Source organism: Ursus maritimus, unplaced genomic scaffold, assembly GCF_017311325.1.
Source record: "Ursus maritimus isolate PB19 unplaced genomic scaffold, ASM1731132v1 scaffold_35, whole genome shotgun sequence".
In the NCBI taxonomy this organism is placed as follows: domain Eukaryota; kingdom Metazoa; phylum Chordata; class Mammalia; order Carnivora; family Ursidae; genus Ursus; species Ursus maritimus.
In genome coordinates, this window is record NW_024426119.1 from 11,890,497 (window position 1) to 11,908,767 (window position 18,271).

The 18,271-nt window shown below is 42.0% G+C and overlaps 1 long non-coding RNA gene across 1 annotated transcript in view; it reads right to left on the minus strand.

Annotated features, from left to right (window-relative positions):
* The window catches only part of LOC121100218, a 136,462-nt gene that overhangs the window by 79,866 nt on the left and 38,325 nt on the right, over nt 1–18,271 (minus strand). Inside the window, exon 2 of the long non-coding RNA XR_005831962.1 lies at nt 1,409–1,542. This is a non-coding gene — a long non-coding RNA (uncharacterized LOC121100218). The remainder of the gene's footprint in view (nt 1–1,408; nt 1,543–18,271) is intronic.

Here is an 18,271-nt window from a genome sequence, read left to right on the forward strand (position 1 = left end):
GCCTAAACGAGATATAGTGAGGTGAACAACATAGGCACCGTGACGTAGCATTACCATTGACCTTCTAATGATACATCAGAAGGCAGATCATCTGTTCTGGACCATGGTTGACCATGGGTAACTGAAACCATGAAAAGCAAAACCACGGATAATGGGGGGTATAGTATATATACTATATGTATACAAATATTGAATCATTATGTTGTACACCTGAAACTAATACATACAACTAATGTTGTATGTCAATTATACCTCAATTTAAAAAATAAATGTGGATTATTCTTAAATTTAAAACAAATTGCACTATAGAAGAGTTAGGAGAAAATATGACTGAATGTTATCAGAGCCTTGCACAGAGGTGTCTCTGCAAGTCTAGAAGCTACAGAAAAATTCACAAAGGAAAAGAACAATCATTCCCACTATGTAAAAATAGGCAATATCAGTTTGTAAAGTAAAGAGGCAAATAGGGGAAACATTATCAGCTAAGATTAAACATGAAGGGTTAATATATTTATAGAGAACTCATACCCATTGGTAAGACAATCAGTAAGATTCCAATAAATAAATGGGCATAAATCATAGATAAGTTGTAAAAGAAAACTGAGCTGATACAGTAAAAAGTCCAACCTCTCTAGTAGTGAAGTGAATGAAAATTAAGGACAAGATCCACTGAATTAAGTAGGACATTAAAAACCTGGCATAGCTAGTGCTGGTGAGGATAGAACAAAATTGCTGGGTAGGAATATTAATCCTAACCCTTTGGAAACTGATTTTGCTTCAACAAATTTTAAAATTCTTTTGTTCCCTTGGCCCAACTTCTTGAAAAGAATCCTGAGAAGATAATGCTTAATATAGATAAAGCTTTTTCTAATGAAAAGTTCATCACATTTTTTATGGGACACTATACATATAACACAAGAGGGAAGAGTTAAGGATTATGTGGCATATGGACCCAATAAACTGTTTCTGCAGGCATTAAAAGAATCAAGGCTGCAAAGTATAACGTGGAGAATATAGTTAATAACATTGTAACAGCTCTGTATGGTGACAGATGGTAACTAGATTTATTGTGGTGATCACCCTGTAACATATAAATGTTGAATAAACATTGGACACCTGAAACTCATAAAATATTGTATGCCAACTATACGTCAATAAAATAAAATAATAACTATGAAACACTAGGAAAAAAAAGACTGGAGCAAGGTAGAAACTTAAGTTTACATAGCAAGTCAGGGAATCTCTTTGAGCTTCAAATTTCATTTCATTTTATTTTATTTTCATTGAAGTATAGTTGACATACAATGTCATATCAGCTTTAGGTACGTAACACAGTGATTCGACAATTCTATACGTTATGCAATTGAGCTCCGGGTTTCCTACTAACAAAATGTGATAATCATTGTACCTTTCTCAGGAGATGTTGTGAGGACTGAATGAGATGATGTGTACTCTGCTTAATCCAGCACCTCGACTGTGGGAAGCAGGCAGTAACTGTGAGCTCACGTGTTTTCATCATTGTCAAACGCAAATAATAAATACCTAGAACGGAATATGAAGAAATGATAATAGTTGCATTAGGGCGGTGGGATTATAGGTGATTTTTTCCCCTCTCTTTTCCTAACTTTGTATATTGTTGATATATTTTGTTTAATAATCTTATCAGCTTTATCGAGGTATAATTTATAAAATTTGCCCATTTTAAGTATACAATCCAATGATTTTTAAGACACATACAGAATTGTGCAACTATCACCACAACCCAGCACCCTGGAAAGATCCCACAGCAGCATCTATAGTCACAGCTCACCCACACCCCAGCCCCGGGCAGCAACTAGTCTGCTTTTCGGCACCTACAGATTTACCTTTTCCAGGCATCTTATACAAATGCAATTGTACAATACATGGTCTTTTGAATCTGGCTTATTAAAATTGATAATTCTTAGGGGTTCAAAAAACAGTTTGCTACTGCCGTTGTAAAGCAAAAACAAAGTATGTACTGTCCCTACAAAAAAAAAATGACAATTATGTGACATGCTAGAGGCGTTAGCCAAAGCCACCGCGCAAATCAGGCTGCGGTACGTAAACGGATCGGATCGCATCAATACCTCGTGTGCCTCAAGCGTATACAATGTTACATGTAAATTCCATCTCAGGGAAACCAAACCAAACAAAACATACGGCAACATTGCACCCGACCTGCTAGTATCAGCCAGGGTTCTGGCAGGAAATAAATGCCCCCTCATAAAGGTCAACTGAGGAGAGTTTAAGGAAGGGGTGGTAAAATTCAGGGGACCAATAGTGCAGCATCCAAGGCTTCATCAGAGATGAAGATACTCCCACCTCTAGGGCTAAAAGAAAGAGCAGTGTTTCTGGAACGTGGACAGAACTGGAGCCACAGCAGAGGAGCCGCTGGCAGGGGGCCTGGTAGAGAATGCAGCCGCAGCCAGCACTGAGGCCTGCAGGGAGGGCGCTGGGGGCGGCAGGAATCCATATGCCAACTTCACTCTCCGTCCTCCATCTGATGTTCTACCGGGGCCTCCTATTGGTGGAACCCAGCTGGCAGGAGCAGTCCCTACAGGTCAGCCCCCAGGGTGAGAGCAGAGCAAAGAAAGGCCAAGAACGGTCTACAGAGGCCAGACACAAGCCAGCATACCGTTCCCCAAATGTGTCTCCTTCCTTCTCTACCCTGCTCCAGCACAATACTTGATCCAACGGAAGGACTCTAAATCCTTTCCCCAGGCCATGGAAGCTCTTTCCGTATTCCAGCCCTCAACCTGAGCTTAGAGATCTCCAGGGGGGAGAGGGGGAGAGAGGGGAGAGGGGTGGTTCCCCAATTGGCATGTCATTCTTCTGGTAGAGCGTTAGCGTATTTCCCTCTGATCATTCCTTGGCCTGGCTAACTCTGACAGGCGACCACGTTCCCCTGGAGGGGAATGGCTGTTTTAATTCATGATGCCTGGAAAGGAAGTGGCCACATGGGAGGGGCCACATAAATATTTGCTGAACTGAGGAGTGTCTTCAAATTCTTTTGTGCTTCCCCCACCCACCCAACAGCACCTACTCCCCTGCTGTCTGCTGTCTCAGAGGCTGGATTCTAGTACTCTGGTGAGAGATGAATAAGAGTTTCTCGCTGGGATAAATCCAGTTCATTATGGCCTCAGATTTTAGGAATATGCTAATAACCTAATGAAGGTGGGGGGGGGAGACATGAATGTCTGTTTTATACAGATACAAAGTGATTTCCTGGGTTTTGAGCAGCTACAATTGCTTCATTTTGTCTATGGCGTCTACCCCCCGTGAAAGCAGCCTCTCCAACCGTTTTTCCTGGCACTGAATGGAGCTTGTCATCTCTGGTTAGAGAGACATCAACCACCCGTGAAACAGACCTGACGGGGTGTCCGTTAAGTCAAAAGAGTGGAGCGGAGGGAACTCCAAGCAGACATATACAGCTAGAAGGAACTCTGCCAACAGGAGGAACCTGCTTTGGAAATTATCAGACATTTCTCCCCTCAGCTGGTTCTCAAACATCTGCAAAAATCTTCAAGGGAAAAAAAAAAAAGAAACAATAATTTTCTAATATAGTCACCCTCTCAGCCAAAATAGATGCTTCTATGCACAGCCTGTAGGCCAGTGGCATTTCCTGACTGACCCTTGCAGTGAACATTCCAACAGGGGCACCATCTTCCAAGTATTGTCCCTAGCAGGGAGGCCCCAAGCTGACTCCCAGCCTTCCGGCCCCCCGGCCAAAATTGGGATGAGGGCCCCAAAGCAGGGTAGGAAAATTCCCAAAGCTGGGCCACAGGGCAAAGTTAGTTCTGTGGAAAGTGGAGAAGGGATGAAGTTTGGGAAGATAATTACTAGCTCTCTGGAAAAATAAATAGTAAATCCAATGCCACCCAGACTACCCTGTACACCCCCTTCCAGGAATAGTCCAGAGGGCAGAGTGGCGTAGTAAGAAGATGATCCTTTCAGAAGTTCCATGTCCATGCCCTGGCCTCTGGCTCTGCCACTTCCTGACTGGGGGACCTGAAGGTTCTTAGGAGTCTTTAATATTTTTAATAAATAGTTCCTATTGGCTCCTTCCTAGGAAGGCAGCATAACATAGTGGAAAGGGCATTGGCTTTGGAATCATACAGATCTGAGTTTGAATGTGAGTCTGTTATTTACTGGACTGTGTGATACCACTTTAGCGTAGGATTTTTAGCTGGGCACATAGCCACCAAGGTGAATGCTACTTTCCCCAGCCTTCCTTATGGCTATATATGACCATGCGACTAAAAGTTCTGGGATTATGAGTGGGAGTGAGTGTGTAGCTTCCTCATCTGCCCTGAAAGTGAAGAAATGTGTCTTGCCCATCTCCCTTTTCCTATTGTCTGGAAAGCAAACTTGGTGGGGGAGTCATCTTGGATCAAGCAAGTGCCCCGGGTGACTGAGAGAAGCAAAAGTAATTCATTTCTGGAATAATGCAATGTCTATCCAGGCCTCACTGAATTCCGCAGATAAAGTTCCAAGGCACGTATACTCACAAGAAAAGGCAAGACACAGACTGAGAAAAAATATGTACAAATCACATATCTGACAAAGGACTTGGTCTTAGTTGGGACTACTGTAACAAAGTACCATCATTTGGGTAGCTTATAAACAACTGAAATTTATTCTCAAAGTTCTGGAAACTGGAAGTCTGAGATAGGAGAAACAGCATGGTTAGGTTCTTGTGACAGCTGCTTTCTTATATCCTCACATGGTGGAGAGAGGGCTAGAAAGCAATCTGGGGTCTCTTTTACATAGGGGCACTAATCCCGTTTATGAGGACTCTACCCTCATGGTCTTACTTCCCAAAGGTCCAGCTTCCTAGTATCATCGCTTTGGGGATTAGGATTTCAACATATGAATTTTCAGGGGACACAAACATTCAATCCCTAACAGACTTGTATCTGGAATATACAAAGAACTCTTTCAAGTCAATGATAAGATAAACAACCCAATTAAAGAGGGGGCAAAAGATTTGAATAGACACTTTACCAAAGAAGATAACCAAACAGCAAATGAATACATGAAAAGACGCTCAAAATCATCAGGGAAATGCAAATCAAAACCACAATGAACTACTATTTCACACCTACCACAATGGCTACCACCAAAGACAATAATAACAAATGCTGGCAAGGGTGTAGGGAAATCGAAATCCTCAAATATTACTACTGGTGGGAAGCTACTTTGGAAAACAACCTGGCAGATTCTTCAAAACTTAAATTTACCATATGACCCAGCATTTCTACTCTCAAGAGAAATGAGAACATACGTCCACACAAAGACTTGAATAATGTTCATGGCATCATTAATCATAAGAGCCCAAAGTGGAAACAACCAGTTAGTGAATGGATAAATCAAATGAACTATAGTCATAGAATGGAATACCAAGTGGGATGCTAAGTGAAAGACACCAGGCGAAAAGACCACATATTATATAATTTCACTTTTGTAAAATGTCCAGAAAAGGCAAGTTGTTGGAGACAGAAAGTAGACTAGTGGTTGCCTGGGCCTGAGAGTGGGATAAATGGGTATAAAATGTCTTACTAGGATAATATAAAAGTTCTAACACTCAATATGGTAATGTATGTATACACAACTGGTATACCAATATATATACCACTGTACCGGTTGCGCATACCACAACTCGGTGAACTCACTGAAAACCACTGAACTGCATGCGTAACGTGGGTGAATTTTATGTATATGAAATTGAGATATATCTCAATAAAATTAACAGACATAGGCTCACATCCACTGCCGTGCCTCCCTCACTCATTAATGCCAGCACCGCCTCTACCTCACCAAGCTCCAGCCAAATGAGAAGGTGGGGTAAATAAGGAGGTCTCTGTTCCATGGCTGGTGCAAAGCAGACTGCCCACAAATCCACCGGATACAAAAGCCACTCGCAAGAGTGCACCCTCTACTGGAGGGGTAAAGAAACCTCATCATTACAGGCCTGGTGCTGCGGCACCCGGTGAAATTAGACAGTATCAGAAGTCCACTGAACATCTGAGCCACAAACTTCCCTTCCAGCAGCTGGTGTGAGAAACTGCTCAGGTCTTCAAAACAGGTCTGTGCTTCAGAGGGCAGCTATTGGTGCTTTGCAGGAGGCAAGTGAGGCCTATCTGGCGGACCTTTCTGAAGTCACCAACCTGCGTGCTGTCCATGACAAACATGTCACAATTATGCCAAAAGACATCCAGCTAGCACGCCACATACGTGCTTAAGAATCCACTATGACGGAAAACATTTCATTCTACACACAAAAAAATTCTCTTCTTCCTGTTATTGGTCGTTTGGAACGTTAGATTTTTTTTCCCAGGGGGTCAAAAGGTACCTAAGTATATGATTGCAAGTGGGAAACTGGGGGGCAGAAATCAGGTATTGGCAGCTTTTCCATTTTCATTTGTGTGTGAATTTTTAATATAAATGTGGGGACATAAAGCATTCATGCAGGTCAAAAAGTTTCAGTGAATACGTTTCAGCAGTTCGGGTGTATAGTAATTATAAATAAACTTGCTACATTTTCCTGAACAATGCCAGCATTTGGATTTTTTTAAAACAAGTAAATTTCTTACTGACGACGGCTACATGGGTGTTTGTAGCATTTTTATCCTACATAGATTCCATCCATTCACTACACTTTCTGACTTGTCCTACACGCAAGCACATGTTTCTAATGTTGTTTGTCACTTTGCTACTAAAATACATTACACTATAAAAATAAAAGTTAAAAGACATGGACTTTTATGCCGTGGCCTTTCTTTTAAGAAGGAGAGCAAACGTAAAACTAAAAATGTTTTCAGATAAACCAAAGTCAAGACAGGTTATCAGCAAGATTTTTTTTTTTCATTAAAGGAGTTTTTGGAGGACATACAAAAGCAAGAAGAAAAAATATGTGAGAAAGAAGGTTGGGGAAGCTAAAAGAAATGGTGAGCAAATAAACGAGGAAGGGAAAGAAATGTATTAACCTGATCCAAGGCAATTGCGAAAGCTTATGACAAACAGTATATTTGATGGTGAAATGTCAGATGTGTTCTCTTTACAAACAAATTCGAGCAAAGAGGTGTACCATCACTATTTCTCTTTAATTTTGTTTGGGCCAATTGTAAAATTTAACAAGAAGAAATAAAAGGAAGGAGGATTGGAAATAAAACCATCCTTATTTGCAGACTGCACAATTATCTTCTCAGAAAACCCAAAAGAATCTATAAATAAATTATCAGAATAGATTTTAGGAACATTGATAAAAAAATCAATACAGAAAAAATTCAGTTATATATCAACCTGCCACCAACAATCAGTCTGAAAATATAACTGAAATGATAGGATTTATAAGAGAAACAAAAGATGCAAAGTACATTTACTTAGGAATAAATCTAACCAAATATGTGCAGGCTTTTAATGGAGAAAACTGCAATAATTTCCTAAAAGACATTAAAGAAAACTTAGATAAATTAAGAGCTAAATCATGTTCTTGGGTAGGGAGATTCACTATTGTAAAGATGTCAGTTCTCCACAATGCAGCTCAGTGCTGTTCCAATAAAAATCCTAACAAGATCATCCGTAAAACTTGAAAGACTCTTCCAAATTTATACTGAAGAGGAAAAGGTCGAGAGTAGCTAACACACTCCTGAAGAAGAACAAAGTCTTGGGAATTATACTGCCATATAGCAAGATATTAATTTAGAGTAATTAAGACAGTGTGGAGGAGCAGGAATAAATAGACCAATGGAGTAGAAGAGAGAGAGAAGAAACAAACCTAAACATACATGGAAACCTGATTTAGTACTAAGCAGCCACGCCTACCAGTGGGGGAAAGGATGGACTATTTAATAAAGGATGCTAGAGCAGCTGGTTATCCATGGGGAGGAGGGACAGGTAGAATCCCTACCTCACACTATATACAAAACAATTCCATTTTGGATTCTATGTGGATTAAGCACTAAACAATGAAAGACAAATCTATACATGGAATTAAATTGAATAAAAATCACACACACACACACACAAGTGTGTGCATATAAAATCTGGGGAAGATAAAACAAGGTCTGTAGTGTAGTTAACAGTATTTACCAGTGTCAGTTTCTAGGTTTTTATACCATGCTCTAGTTAGATAAGATATCACCACTGGGAAAGGCTGAGGAAAGAGTTCACAGAACTCTATGCACTATTTTTGCAACTTCCTGAGTCTACAATTATTTCAAAATTAAAAGTAAAAAAAAAAAAGTGAAAGGAAAATTTATAAAATGTTTAGAAAACAATATGAAATGTTTATGACCTCAATGTGGGAAAGAGTTTCTTTAGCCAAGATTGAAGATGTAGAAACCATAAATATGTTAGTAAACACAGTTACACTGTAGAGTTAGGAATGTCTTCATGAAACCACACCGAATATAAAAATTGAGGGAAGACATGTGCCCCATATGTAATCACTATTAAACAATTAGTATCCAGAATACAAAAATAACTATGAATCATCAAGAAAAAGAAAAACTTGATAGAAAAATGGGCAAATATATTATAGACATTATTGGAGAAGAAATACAAACAGTCCAAAAGTATATGAAAAAAGAATCTCTTGGTCTCTGTAGTAATCAGGGATGTGTTACATAAAATCCCAATGAAATATCATGTTATAATGAAAAATACAACAAAAACTAAAAAATGAGACAGTATCAAGTACAGGTGAGGATGGAGAGCAACAAAACTCACAAATACTGAGGGTGGAAGCATGTGCAACAGGGTTCTGCTGTGGAACAGTGTTTGGCGATAGCCACTAAAGCTGAACACAAGCATATCACATGACCCCACAGTGTGCAGATAAGAGTTGGAAACAATACAGACGCTCATCAGTGTTGACAAGATACACTGCTGTATATTAGCAGGATAGAATATGATACAGTCATTAAGGTGAAAAGACCTATAACCCTGCAAACCCGATGAATGAATCTCACAAAGAATATTTCGAATGAAAGAAGCCAGACGCTAAGGAATGTGTAGAGGAGAACTCCATCCCCAGAACGCACAAATGAAGCTACGCTCTTCAGGGATGCAGACATATGGGGTAGAACAAAAAGAAAAGCAAGAAGGTGATGACTTCAAAAGGCAGGAGAGTCGTTCCCGTGGGAGGGGGTGGGGCTGGGGTGTGATTTGCTTTTGATCAGGTCGAAGCAGACAGAGGGCATCTGGGGTATTAGCAAATGCTCTCAACCTAGACCTGGGCCATGGTTTTATCAGTGTCCACTTTGTTATTATTTGTTAGTGTGCACGGCAGATGGACTTTTCTATATGAATATTGCCCGAAGAGGAAGAAAGGTAGAACATGTATCATTTTATATTTCTGCCATCACAGCGCTACCACCAGGTTACATTAAACACAAGTTACATGAGCGCAGACGCCATGTCTAATGTGCCCTTACAGCCTTGCAGCACTTAGTAGTGCTCGACAATTGCTCAGTGAGTGAATAGTAACCTACTACTACTTAAAATGAAGCCTGGGCTTATGAACTAGCATCTGCTTTTACAGCCTAGCTTAACCTTGTCCCCAGGAGGGACAGAACAAGACTCAACCAGCAGCCTCACCTCCACGGGGACTTCGTGACGAGCGGAGAGCAGGAGGCCAAGCAGAAGCCATGGACACATCAGCTGACTCCGCGAGGCCTCGTCTTAACACCGACATGGTATTAGGCAGCTCAGAGTCGAAAAGGACAGCTCGGCTGCATGGCCGCCTCACGACTGAGCAACTCCATGCTGTAGAGCCTTCGACACACTGATCTTCAGTGGGACGGTCTTTGGCAGGAGGTGTCAGGGAAATGTTCCTGTATGGAGCCCGCCCCCATCTCGAGAGGCCCCTCTAGAAACTTTAAACGATGACAACAGCCACGGGCTTTGTGCGCGATCTATGGTTCCCTGCTTATGACCCAATATCAAGCTGCTGAGCCCAGCTGCCTGGTAGATGACCGCAGCTTGTCTCTCCCACGTAGGCTCCAGGGGACAGAGGGATAAAAAGAAGAGAGGTCAGAAGTTCATAAGGTCTTTTTTGCACAGGCAAACTGTGGCCTAGCAGTTCAGGCAGAAAGTCTGCATTTCTGCCTTGCTGTCTCCAAAGACTTGGAAATCTGGTCAATGATTAATCTGGAGACATATTAACTCAGCCATGGTTGAGTCATGAAGAAATAACCAAGGAAGCTGGGTTTCATACATGAAATGGTCTGCGCCAAGTCACAGATGTGTTCACTTGTCCACTCACTCAACAAGCTTGCATTGAGCGCCAACTGTGGGGGGCACGCCACGGCGGGGGGGTGGTGGCACGGGTCCATGTCCAGCAGGGGAAATTCATGTTACCATCCTAGACTATGCTGATGGAGGTATTGGTCAAGAAGAAGCAGATATGGTAGAATTGATTTACTGTCTCAAGAGATCAGTTCTAGAGGATTCTCTTTGAGTTTGGAAAGATGTAGTTTTAGGACCAAAGAGGAAGCACCTGACCGTATCACTGGATTTCTCATGGCAAGTACTAGAAAAGGTGGGGGAATGTAAATGCTTACAGCATAAATTCTTGGATGACTGGACTAGAAAGGGAGACACCGATATTTGGGGAAAGACCCTGAACTTTTGACATTATGTCAGGAAGAGCAATTATTCTTTTTGAAGAGCTGTGTCTTGGTTCTGTGTTAGAGACAGCATGCTTGGCTGTAAAAATATCAGCACTGTCCCTCCCCATGGCCCCACAGCATTTACGGAGCACCCCTTAATGCCCAGACGGTACTTGGGTGACAGTTGACAGGCTGAGTCACTCATCACTGAAACACAAGGGGCTCCATGCTGTGATAGGACTACATGAAACACCGGGTCTTTTTCTTGAGTTCATCTGGGCACATTTTTTACCTTGATCATTCCTGCCAAAGAATACAAAACATCCAGTGATCACGCAGGAAGCATGTCTGTTAATTCATAAATGTTGATGCTGGGACGTGACAGGCAAGTACAGAGCTGTTTATAAGAAGCGTATCCATTTCTGATCATTTAGGTAGTTAACCTCCTTGAATTTAAACCGAGAATTCCCATAATCTGTGTAATGTTTTTTTAATAGTACATGAAAGCGTTTGTGTGAAATGCAGGTATTTGTGACTATATATTTACTTAATCAAAGAATTTTATGCCTTTGGAACTCTTGTTTAATTATGGATTTGAACGTTTCAAGAAGTACAAAAATAAACTTATGGCAGGAGCTTCGAGAAATTGTGGAAGAAATATTAATTAAACATTAAAGGAGAGAGCAGTTAAACAGATTTGAAACTCTACAATGAAGAACCTTCTTTATTTATTTTGAAGAAAGAGAATAACCATTAGAACTGAGAAGACAGAAATCCTCTGGGAATGACCAAAAACAGAAATACCAGATGCAGAATGTTGAACAAGTGGTAACCAGTGTGGAACACTTTAACACAGGATATTCATACTATGAGAATGAGCCCTACACTGGGCAGTATGTGCTGAATGCCTGCTGAAGATCTTGCATGTGAGCCACAGCAGATTGGGAAGCCAGGCGGGAACTGTGAGACCTGGCATTTTATAAGTAATCATGGCACCACTGTGATGTCTGGTGCAGAGAAGAGCAGGACTGGAGTCAGGGACACCAGGCTGGAGAAGACTACAATTATCTGGGAAGATGGGATGGGTCTGTGCCAAGGCGGGGATGGTCAGATGAAGGGAACAGCCAGTCGAAGAACTTAGCATGTTAGGGATAGGGTTGATAGACCTTGGTGTCATTTGGGTGATGGAGAAGGAGAGCCAGTTAGGATGAGGATTCTGGTGAGGGTGAGCCCAGAACACAGAGGTTGCAGGCTGAGAGGCCCGAGATAGTTTGGCATTGGGCATGTTAGGGTCCTTGTGGAACTGTCAAAGGGATCACCCAGGGAAAAGCTCAGAGTAGGAAGGAGCATTTGAGAGGACAGAGGAAGAGGAAGACAGTGGAAGAGATGGAGCGATTAGTTAGCCTAGAAAGGTGGTTCTTTCTTATAACCTTAGCAATTAAAGCCATCCCCCTTATTGAGGGCCTCCATGATCCCCGGTCCGTAGCCTACATGACCTCTTTTCTCACGACCTCTGCATTACTGACCTTTCTATGTCCCTTCCACATTGTCCTGGCGTGGGTTGTGCACTCCAGGTTCTGGTGGGGAGATTAGCTCTGGGGCTCCTTCCCTTGCTGCACACATAGGCCAGGCCAGCAGTGAGTCTTGGCTTACAGGATGGACAGAATGGAATGACCCCTGTGCCGCACCCAGCTTCTTTTAACAACTGAGCTCTAAAGAAATAGTCCCCATCATGGAACCTGTAGTTTCCAATGCCTCAAAGTAGTCAATTTGGGTGTTTTTTTTCCCCCCATAAAAGCCCTCCCCTGAAATGGGGTCTTGTGACTCTCTTATTCAAACCAAAATGCACGGCAAAAGACATTTTGGCAAAGAAAGGGGGGGGGGTAATCAGAAGGGAATGAACCATGAGAGACTATGGACTCTGGGAAACAAACTGAGGGCCTCAGAGGGGAGGGGGCGGGGGAATGAGATAGGCTGGTGATGGGTAGTAAGGAGGGCACGTATTGCATGGTGCACTGGGTGTTATATGCAACTAATGAATCATCGAACTTTACATCAGAAACCGGGGATGTACTGTATGGTGACTAACATAATAAAAAAATATTATTTTAAAAAAAGACATTTTGGCATTGCACCTGCTGTGTAGCATCAGAATTCATGACCAAATTCCTCACGGGAACAGCCAGGCTCGTGTTCAGGAACCAGTTCACAGAGAACCGTCTTTCCTGGAAGAGCACATTCTTGAGGGCTCTGCCTATGGCTGGGTGCACTGTGCTCACTGTGAGAAGCCGGACAAATGTTTGCAAGTGCCTGCTCTGTGTCCAGTGCCGTGTACGCCCCAAGGGATGGGAAGTGGCCTGGCTGCCATTTTCTTTCTGTCTGCCCCAAGCAGAGGTACGGCAGAGACTTGGAGTCTGTCTGGGCAAGGGGAGCCTGTCTCAGGTACGTCCTGGGTAGACAGTGAGGGAGGCAAACCCATGACAGAGAAACAAAACGGGAAAAAGAAGACCACAGGAAAGAAATTGGGTTGTCAGCCTTCCCTAAAGCCCTCAATTTCCATACCTTAAAAATAGAAGTGTCTCCAGGAAGATTATTTTTATACTAATAAAAGGTAAATCGGAGTCTTCATTTCTATTTGGGCTTGAGTAACAACCTATGTTAAATATTGCAATAAAGGAGAAAAGTCAAAGGTTAGCATGAATCTTACCACACTGAACTAAAAGTTTTCTTTCTTTTAATTTGCTATAAATTGTGGGTGCAAGCCTCACTTAAGATTGTGTATTTTGATATAATAGAGTCAAAATTTATTTTTAATGGTTCATTCTCCTCTATTCTGACATTTAAAAATGATCTTTCTATAAAAACATAACTAAAGAGAATCTTTGGATTATTTATCCAGGCCTAAGGGAAATGTATCTGTGAGATTTCAAGATTAGCTATAGACATCAATACTATTGGCAGAGCTCATCTGAAAGACAGGTATAAGAAAATAATTTGGGCTGCCTGGGTGGCTCAGTCAGTTAAGCATCTGCCTTTGGCTCAGGTCATGGTCCCAGGATCCTGGGATCAAGCCCCACATTGGGCTCCCTGCTCGGCAGGGAGTCTGCTTCTCCCTCTTCCTCTGCACCCTGCCCCTACTCATGTTCTCTCTCTCCTGTCTCTCTCTCAAACAAATAAGTCTTAAAAAAAGAAGAAAATAATTAGACAACTATGAATCCATATATGCATAAAAATGATTATTATCACAATATTGTTTATATTAGTGAGAAAATGATCGTACATGCTAAATGTACAATGAGAGAGAATTACACAAATTATCATCAGTATAACTATAAAAAGTAGTGCTGTATTGCCATTAAAAATGATGATGTAAAGTATATTTCTGGGGGTCTGGATGTGAGGTTCGGTATACAAATCTTACCATTTGCCCCTCATTCCTGAGGATACTGGCCAATGGAAAATCAGTAGGCAAAGGGGAATTGAAATACTAGCTTTATTACTGACCGGGCAAGCACCAGTGACCCCCATTGCGGGGCGTCTTCATCTGGCTGGGAGAGCAAGACCCGCAGCTGAAGTCAAGGTAGAGTGTCCATCTTCCCCTGGATAGAGACCTAAGGACTAGACTATGGGGAGAGCTGGCAGTTCCCCAGCCGGCTTCCTGGGCTATTGGTCTGTCTCATGTGCCTGATTACTGTGGAAGGGAGAGGACAAGAGAAGCAGGTGCTGGGCCTTGCCCTGGGGGAGTTCACCACAGGAGACAGGAAGCTAAGGAGAGGTCAAGTGAGCCCACCTCATTAGAGCTGAATTTTTAACACTTTAAACCCTGTGCACCTGCAAAAATGTGGCCCAATGCTGGGTCTCATCACAAGAGCTGTTTCTGGGGGCACCTGGGTGACTCAGTAGGTTAAGCCTCTGACTCTTGGTTTGACTCAGGTCATGATCTCAGGGTCCTGACATGGAGCCCTGCATGGAGCCCTGCATCTGGAGGCATTCAGCAGAAAGTCTGCTTGTCCCTTTCCCTCCCCCTCTGCCCCTCCCCCACTCTCACCCGTGCATGCGTGCACTCTCTCTCCCAAATAAAATAGATCTTAAAAAAGAAAGAAAGAAAGAAAGAAAGAAAGAAAGAAAGAGCTGTTCCTGCCCAGCAATTAGGTGAGTGTAGAGAAAAAAAGACAGAGGGCTGTGGTCCCTCCAACACTCTCCAAGGGAGAGGAGATGCTCCGTCTTCTATTTGCTGTGGTAGGAATGTGAAAAGAAGGAGTACAGTGCCCCCTCTTCTCCAATATATATTAACATGAAGAGAAAATTCATAATGTGATTTTATACTATTTATATTTGCAAAGATAAACTATAACCTTTAAAACATATCTGTTCTTTATATTTTCATTTTTTTTACCATTAGCATTAGTGATTTGTGCACTAAAAAAACGTACAAATAAAAAATACTAACATGAGGGGGAGCTGGGGAAGGGTGTACCAGAATTCTCTACTATATTTGCAACTCTTTTGTAACTTTTAAATACTTTCACAATAAAAGTTTAAAACATACTAGCCTTGCAAACACTATCAGATTATGAGGAAAACATTAGAAGTCATAAATGTCTTCAGGTAAGTTGGCTTTACAGATGCTTTCTGTCCTAGCCAAGATGGAGTAGCAGGGACTGAATGTACCCACCAACTTGAAATAACTAAAAAACTGGATAAAATATATGAAATAATGGTTCTTAAGGCATTGGACAATAGACAATGAAGGTCAATGATCTCTGAGAGTTGGGAAGCCATTGTAGAGGTGAGCTCTATAATTACTCCAGCTTGCTGTATGGAGTTTTCAGGGGTGCAGGGAGAGGGGACCCAGGTAGAGCCCTGGTAGTCTGAATTGAAAAGATGGAGCTGGGAGTTCAGGGAGGCCAGGGTGACTAGATTGTCCAGGGCAGAGTACCAGACAGGGGAAAGCTACACAGAGAAAAAATCCGGAGATCAATAAATCAGCCATCTAAGTACATTCATATGAACAGCGCATTCATATGAACAAACTACTCAAGGCTGGAAAAATAACCACCCTATAGGATCAGGAAGAACAATCCTCAGAGGTCACACAGAGCTGAAAATAGTGCTTGTTCGCACAAGCCTGACTGAAAACCTCATAATTCACAGGGTACTGGGCAGAATACACAGGAGAGTTCTGCCTCAGTAGTGGGGAATTACTAATTCTAGGTGGCGTACTGCTCCAGATTCACCTAACAAATCATAAAAGCAGGACCTAAAAGCATCAAGCTGTTTCCAGATAATTCAACCGTGTCCCAGAACCAAGCTCAAGAATACTTAAAGGAATACAGAAATATCCAGGGCCCAAAAACGTCTGGCATCAAATAAAAAATTGTCAGGCATGCAAAGAAGTAAGGAAAATAAGACCCACACAGAGGAGATCAATCAATCAATCGAGACTGACCCAGAACTGACACGATGTCTGGGTCAGCAGGGAGGGATATTAACACAGGTATGATAACTGTTTTCCATATGCTCAGGAAGCTAAAGGCATATGCCAAGTGGTGGTGTGGAATATATAAACAAGACTCAAACTTCTAGAGATGAAAACATCCATGTCTGAGGTTGGATGAATGGGGGACTAGACACTGCAGAAGAGGGACTAATGAACTGGAAGGCAGCAATAGGAACTATCCAAAACTATCTAATAGAAACTAGACAGAGAGAAAAAAGACTGGGAGGAAATGGACAGAGCCTCAGTGACCGTGACACAATTTAAAACAGGCTGATACATGTGTAATAAAAGTCTCTGAAGGAGAATGGGAGGAAGGTGGGAAACAGAAAAGATTGCTCGAAGAAATAATGGCCAAGAATGTGCCAAATTTGGTAAAAACTGTAAACCCACATATCCGAGAAGCTCAACAAAGCATGAGCTTGAGAAACATGAAGAAAGTTATGCCAAGGCACGCCATAATCTCTTTGCTCAAAACCAGTGATAGAGAGAAACTCTTAAAAGCAACCAGAGAAAGAAGACCAGTTATGGACAGAGGAACGAAGATAAAAGTGACAGCAGTTATGTTTCTCTGGAAACAAGGAGAGAAGAAAAGTGGAACAACATCTTTTAAAGATTGAAATTAAAACAAAACAAAACAAAAACCTGTCAACCTACAATTCTGTACCTAGCACAAATGTTTTCCAAAAATGAAGGTGAAAAAACAAAAACCTTTTTAGACATATCAACGCTGAAAGACCCCATCACCAGCAGAACCGCAGTATAAAAACGTCCAAGGAAGTTCTTTGGACAGAAGGAAAATGACCCAAGATGGCGATATGGAGCTAAACAAAGGAACAAACAGTTACAGAAATGTTAACTTCATGGCTATATAGTAAGATTTTTATTTAACTCTTTTTCAAAGACACTGGACTGAGCAAAAGTAATCACAATGAAGCATGGGGTTGACAAAATATGCAGACGTGTGTGTGTGACCATAGCACAAAAATGGGGAGTGGAGAAATGGAGCCATTTTGGTGTAAAGTTCTCACAGTGTGAGGTGCTGTATCTCCACCCGGAGGCAGACGTGGGAGGTGGGGCGGCACCACGCGGTTTCTGTTGGGACTGTTAGAGAAGAACAGATGGGATGCGGAAGACAGAGGTCAGGAGCACCCATGAGGAGAGCTCCTGGGAAGGGACCTGGGTGGGAGGTGGGCACCACCCCTTGGTCAGGCAGCACTGTCGGGCCAGGGGACATGGAAAGAGGCCAAAGCCAGCCTTGAACAAGCCACAGCTCTAAGACTCAGAACTGAACTGAAGAGCAGCAAAAGGGTTCTTTGAAAATTCCCTGTCAAAGCCTCCATCTTTAGCGTTCATGTGCATTATCCCAGAATATAACCAAACAAGCTTCCAGCTTCCCAGCAGATGCCATATTGCATTTGATATTTTTGAGGCCAAATACCATAATATCATTAGGTGAGACATTCAGATGGAGGAACTATTCTGTGAGACTGAGGAGCTGGAGAGAATAAACACAGTGAAAGGAAGACATAATTCAAAGACCAAGTCAGAGTCTACGTTGAAAAGGCTAGACTGCACAAAAGGAATTTAAATCAAGTTAAATGAGGCTTCTAAATATACAGTGAAATAATGCAAAGAAGCCCACACCTGCCTCTTGGTATGCTAGGTTTCTCCACAAATAATAAATCATCTAGCTGGGAACATAGGAAGAAAGCCTTCTCTCCCTTTCACTGATGAAAAATTCTAGACACACAGAGAATGATTTGCTCAAGGATATGAGCAAATAATAATAATCAGAATCGGGTCTAAGACTCAGGCTTCTTGACTTGAAATTCAGGAGTTCTAGCGAATTTTTTAAAAAAATATTTATTTATTTGAGAGCAAAAGAGAGACAGAGGGGTGGAGGGAGGGGTAGAAGGAGAGGGAGAGAGAGAATCCACAAGCAGACTTTCCACTGAGTGCAGAGCCCAATGCAGGGCTCGATCCCAGGACCCTGAGATCATGACTTGAGCCGAAACCAAGAGTTGGACACTTAACTGACTGAGCCACCTGGGTGCCCCGAGTTCTACCTATTTTTAAGTTGGGGGATGTTTAAAACTTTTAAATGAAGTGTAATATATAGGCAGAAAAATAAACAAAC